Source organism: Monopterus albus, unplaced genomic scaffold, assembly GCF_001952655.1.
Source record: "Monopterus albus unplaced genomic scaffold, M_albus_1.0 scaffold20.1, whole genome shotgun sequence".
Taxonomy (NCBI): domain Eukaryota; kingdom Metazoa; phylum Chordata; class Actinopteri; order Synbranchiformes; family Synbranchidae; genus Monopterus; species Monopterus albus.
The window spans coordinates 713,565-720,407 of record NW_018127900.1 but is presented as its reverse complement, the minus strand read 5'-3'; positions in this window follow the sequence as shown (position 1 = coordinate 720,407).

Sequence of the window (6,843 nt, the reverse complement as noted above, 5' to 3'; positions counted from 1 at the left end):
TGCTATACGTACAACCAAAAAAAGATTTTGTATTTCCATAAGTGGGGTAAAACTATGGAATAATTTAAGTGTAGACATAAAAAATAGTAATAGAATTGACGAGTTTAAACATAAATATAAAGGTATGTGTCAATCAAGATATATGCAAGAAGAGGTTTAATGATTAATTAGATGGAACATTGTGGGTGTGGTGTATGAATGTTAACACTTTGTAATAATTCTTTTGTATATTACTTTGTGTGTGTAGAAGTGAATCATTTACTGCTTGCAAACCAATGATGGTAAGATGATGTCATGGGGTAGGACTGGATAAGTCTGACTTCTTCCTACTCCATTCAAGCATGTACTAGGTATAAGCAAATTGATATTGGATTATGTGTAAAATTATGTGTGTTGTCATATCAACTGTTTTTACATGCTTGAAAGAATAAATCAAATCAAATCAAATCAAATCAAATCAAGTACACTGTGGCTAAAGCACACCCCGGAAAGCACCTTTGATGCTTTAAAATTCATTTTTGGTACTTTTTTATGTTTGAATCACTGCCTCTGAGATTATCCCTCATTAAATCTCTGATTCTGATTTAATCCAAGTATACTGAGGTTTCTCTTATGTATATACCGTATGTCCTGGCTTCCCTTCACTGGCTCCCAGTTTTCTGCAGGATTGAAGTTGATGATTCTTGTTTTTAATATTTTAAATGTTTGGCACACCAGTATCTCTCTGATTTCATTCAATGGCATGTCCCAGTTATATCTCTATCTCTTTATCTTCTTGAGATTTCAAAATCCTATCACAAACAAGGGGGCAATCACGCTTTTGCCATCATGACCCCAAAACGTAGTGATTTACCTTTTAATATTAGATCTGTTATAGATTTGCCTGTGTTTAAATATTTCCTTAAGACCTTTGTATTTATTAAGGCATTTAATGCTTAATGGAGTCTGCTATGCATTGTTGCTGGTTTTTGTTCATTTACTTGGTTTTAATGTTTTTAATTAAGCTTTTTTCTGATGTGATAGCGCTAACCACGGTGCCGCTCTGTTCAGTAACAAACAAGGTTTAATATAAGCAACACGAAACCAAAGACATATAATCAAATAGCACCATCAGCAAATACAATTAAATGGAAAACATGTAACAAGACTAATGAACAAAGATCAACAAAGATCGTCCAAAGACGAGGAACAGGGTGGGGGGTGGGGAATATATAGGCTGAGACATGAAGACAATGAACAACAGGTGAAGGTAAGCTGAGGCAGGTGAGATGACATGGAACAAGAAATAAAAGTACAGAACAGGAAGTAGGCGCACACCATGACAGGGAAATAGTTAGGAACTTAGTTATTTGTGTTTTTTTTATCCATTTGCTCTATTTTTTTCTGTATGAGTTGACATGTATAGACTCATATTTCGATTCAGTTGTTGCTGTTTTTGTATATTTCCATGAATACATTTCAGTGCTAAATTTTTGTAAGTAGACAACATGAATGCAATTGTAGTTGTTGAGCTGACCTTTAATCAGTAACCATATCCAGATCAGATTAAAATCAAATATATCAATAATCCAACAGATCTTTACTACCAAAAACACCTCAAATCACACAACTGGTCTCTAGGAAATGAATGCAAGTCAGTGTAAAGGGAATGTATTAGGTCAATGGCTCTCCTCACAAATATAGAAAAGACACAATGGTGTATCATAGAGTTTTAGGATGATGACTAGGTTTCAGGTTAGAGTGCAGTAGTAGGGGTAACTGCTATGGGTCTGGTAAGTCTGCAGGAAATACATTTAAGTGAATGTAATGTAGGATAATCACCTTTATTTGGCCAAGTATGTTACATACACAAGGAATTTGTTTCTGGTACAGAACCAAGGCAGCCATCTGTGGCACTAACTCACACCGATGGCTCTAACCATCTTGGGCAACTTGGGGGTTCAGTGCCTTGCCGAAGGACACTTCGACATGTGGACTGCGGGCACTGTGATTTGAATCTCCAACCCTCTGGTTGGGAGACGCCCGCTCTACCCACTGACCCACAGTCGCCCACACATATGTAATGTTATGTAATGTACATGTGTGTAGCCGGTTACCCATAGTCATAAATTCTATGGAGGAATATAAGTGATAATTAGTCTGGGATGTCACTGAACTGAAGAAACTGTCCTGTTCTGTTATATCCCCCCACCACACACACATCATGTTGTGAGATGCACACACACAGAAACACCTGAAACTGCCATTAGCATCTTCCTTTCCCCACTGATATGAAGGAAGGAAACATTTGATCAGATACACCACCAGACAACTTAGCTATGGTGTCAGTCACTGTTCTGATATCCACAAAAACATTTGGGGGTTGAAGAAAATTGATGAGCCTTTACCCGAGAATTCACCAGAGACCTAGGTTTGATAGCCTGCTGCTTACATGGTGAAGTATGGTGTTTAAAACATGTGCTAGCATTCCCTCTTCTCTGCATGTACATACACAGAAGCAGACACACACAAAACCATTTGAATTAGTATGTAATACTGAGATGTCTGACCTAAAAGAATCACTAATCATGGGATGACAGGGCTGTTTAGACATCTGTGATGAATGATCCTCCCCATGAGAAAAAGTGCAGGGAAACAGAAAAGTGGATTGAGTAAGGCAGAGAAAAGAGAGGTCAGGGTGACCCTGAGCTTAGATGATCCATGCCTGGTCATGTTAATCTTTTACTGACTCCCCTGCCACAGGGAGAATGTAGTGTAAGAGGTAAATGAGACCATCACTTTCCTAATATTTATAAAATTAATTCTTGATCTCCTCTGAGTAGTGTTTATATATTTAGAAAATACAGGTGGGTGTCTGAAATTAATATTTATTGGGAAAATTTTTATATTTAAGCTCTTTTTGTGTTAGCTGTATTTTGGGAACCTGACATGACACTGGCACACATTTATCTGGTGCATATTTATTATATCTGGTATTGGCACCAACATGGCAACAATAGAATAACTACTGTAGGAACTTTAAGGTGAAATTATGTAATTTTATGTACTCGTCAGCTAACACACTGTCCTTATAAGGGTTCATTAAATGATGCAACAGTTTATAATATTGCTATCAGCAGTAACAAATTAATATTGCATTCATGAATCTGTATTTGACCTAGAGTGGCAGAAAGACTTGATTATCCCTCTGGCAGACGCTTCGTCGTCCCCGGAACAGTGTAACGTACTATACTTAAAGTAAGTTTTGCAAATGTTGTGTTTGACCCGCATTTTTTTTTATTTTATAAATTTTGTTATTTTATTTTATTTTATTTAAAAAGACGTGTGTAAGATGCTACGCTGACAGTTCCTGTGCTGTGGATTGCATTGTTTACGTTGATTCTGTTTGTTCACCTGTCCGTTCTCATCCTCCTGCTATCCTAGTTCCTGTCGTTAGTTTGTGTGTTTACCGTCCTGGTCTCCTTAGTTATCACTGCCCTTCCCTTGTATGTATTATGGACCCTGTTTTGCTGTAATGTTGTTTTTATTCCATTAAACCTCCTTTTTTCTACTAGCACCTGGGTCAGCTATCTTGAGTCCAACCCCAGTTCTCCCTCACCCTCCTGGTGAGGGGGACTAAACCATAACAGTTATCTTTGGAAACATCTTATCGGTGTTGTTGTGACATGATCTAAATACACAGCAACAGAAAAACAAAATAATAGAAACACTTGCTTTTATCTGATTCTTTTTCTATTTTCTAAAGGTGAACCAGGATTAAACTATTTGGGCATCAGTGAAACATAATGGTTGAGTCATTACCCTTACTATCAACATTAAATCTCTGGGTCAAGATGACAAATTGGAGTCAAGAGTTCATGTAATTGTTGTTATTAAGCCAACTTGGTTTTATTGATTTTTACTGCTATGTAACAATTCCTATCTGTATTACCACTGCTAACTAAAGCTATGAATAAATATATTTAGGTCACTTCATGTTCATATGTTCACTGTGTCATTTCCTATGAGAAATACTCCTGTGATCATGTAACATTCAATTTGGCCACTAGAGGGCGCACAGCGTAAAGGTTTCATAGTACCTTGTGATAAGTGTACTGTGAATCTGCAGCGGGCAGACCACACACATTATTTAAACTGATACTACGATTTTTTTCTATTAACATAACCCTGCATTTTTTCAAAAAGCTTGACACATTGACAATATTCCTGTAGAGCTGGTGAGATGTCTGTTCTTACCAGTTACGTCACACTGAACATACTAGAACCACAGCAAAATTGTTCTCTTTTTAATTTAATTTAATACAGAATTAATAAACACAATCAAAAATGTCCTTTCGTCAAAAATGTATTTTTAATGTAAACTACCAGCTTAATTTACTGTAATGACCACTCTCCACCATTAGGAATTTTCCAGGTCAAAGGTCAAAGTGTTTATTTGTCATATGCACAGTACGGAAACGTGTTTCCCTGTACAATGAAATTCTTACTTTGCCGTCCACATGAATGCCACAAAATACAAATGAAATATAAAGTAGATAAGTAACAAAATCTAAGGCACTTTAAGCAGCAAATGCAGCAATATAATAAAAATATAATAAGAGAATGTATGCTGCATGGGAGCAGCATGTGCAGCAGTCAACAGTCAATGTGCAATTATGCATGTGCAAACTGAGAATGTAAACAGTACATCATGTATTTCCTGGTAATAAACTCCTCAGCTGTTTAGGAATTTGATGGCAGAGGGAAAGAAAGAGTTTTTCAGTCTAGTGGTCCTGCATTTCACACCTCTGAACCTCCGGCCAGAGGGTAGGGAGGTAAACAGTCCATACTGGGGATGGGTGGGGTCCTTGAGGATGGAGGCAGCCTTCCTACGCACCCTGCGGTGGTAAATGCTCTGCAGAGAGGGCAGTGGAGTCCTGGTGATCTTCTCCACAGTCTTTACCACTCTCTGCAGGCGCTTGCGGTCCATAGCAGTAGTGCTGCCATACCATATAGGAGGTGTGTTGTCTGTAACGTTCCTACAGTTGCATCTCCTTCTAACTCCTTCACGGTCTGAGCAGTACATGTGCGTGTCATCCAAAGCTGAACTCAAAAGCTGTTTACCTGGGTTGCTCAAGAGCTGGGAATTTCCTTACCTGAAGTGCTCTGTAATTTAATGGTCCAAACACAGTAGAACGCCTTTTAATTTGGCCCTTTCAAAGTCTCCAACATCAAATGAGGTTCTCAGATTTGATAAATCAACATTACTGCTTTCATAGCAGGTTATAGGCAGCCATAATAGTTCTTTTCCTTTCCGGACCATCAATGTGGGAGAGCTTCTCTGCTGCATTGGAATCATATTTTAGAACAAATATTACATTAAGTGAAAGTGGTTTCAACATGTCTAGCAGATTCATTAAGCTAGGGGTCAATGGAAAGCCAACCTTTTTTATTTCAGTGAAGCACCATTGCTAATGTGGGTGGTCAGTGCTCTGAGAACAGTCTTCTCATGCAAATTGTGTGTGTGTGTGTGTGCGTGCGTGTTTGAGCAGGGGAAAGAGAGAGGTGCTGCCTTTGAGGATGCTCCCTGTGTGACTCCTCTCTCTTCTCTCCCCGGACACTGTCTGCTTGTTGTTTTAGTAAACAGAAGGGTCCAGAGAGAATCCAAAACAAGCAGACAACCACCGCAGCCCACCCAGGAGCCAAGGTCAGGACCAGTAACCTTCAGACACATTCACACACTCATACACTAAACCCACCTCAACAGTCATTTTTGTTTAAGGAATTTTTATTTAAGACATTAACTCATTCACCTTAATGTTTGAAAAAATTCAATCTAGCAAGGTAACTCCATAGTCAAGGTAGTCATTTTCCAGCATTGGATAGTGGAAGTAAACTATCAGAAAGCTATAAAACTCCCACAGCCTACATGTGTATTTATAACTCCACATTTCCTTCAGTAGCTTTCTTTCTGAACATTTTCCATCTCTTGAATGTGCTGTGCTTGTCGGTAGAACACACCAGCATAAATACTGGAGTATTTACATTAGCTGAAATAGTTCGGTGACATAATTACCACCTTGTCTCTCAAACTTTGCAGTAGAGCACACTGAGATTCATTCTCAGAGAAGTTTTAGTTGTAATTATTTCTCCCAGGAGTAATAATACCTACCACTTCTCTCCTATGCAGGATGGAGGTCTTTGAAACTCAAGAAGATAATTCCAACCCTTCGTCTTCAAAAAAATAGGCTGTCAGGGATGGGCTGCACTGTCAGCAAGGAAGACAGAAAGAGTTAGAGGATGAGAGAAGAGAAGTTTCAGAGAGAAAAGAGATGAACTGAAAAAAGAGAAGAGAAAAAGAAAAGGCCAGTGACTTCTCTGATGGCCCAGTGCTCACATGTGGCTAGGCTTTGCTTGTATAGCCTCACTTCAAGGCGAAGGGCCCTGCAAACATAAACAGTAGAGAGGCTGCAGCTGGAGCAGGGAGGCAGCCGCTTGCTTACCGAGACTTCTCTACACTAAACAATGGATCAAGTGACGCACAGGCCTTTGGCAGTGCAACAGAGACCCAGGCGGCTCAGAAAAGCCTTTCTTCCTTACGTTTATAACCCCGCTCTCTCAATATTTACCCCATGGGAAAACACAATTTTCCATACCTTTTGTTCTGAAAGGAGCAAAAGAGCAGACCTCCCTGCATCCTCCAGGACAGGGTCTGAGAGGACAAATGTCCTTCTGTGCAAAACTTGGGAAGAAGACATTGTACAACTCCGCCTAGAGTTTCATCGCTTACTGATCCATACAGGTGTGGAATGAATAAAGCTTCATTTTGCACAGCCTCTCCTTCAGTACAATTCACTGATAGTC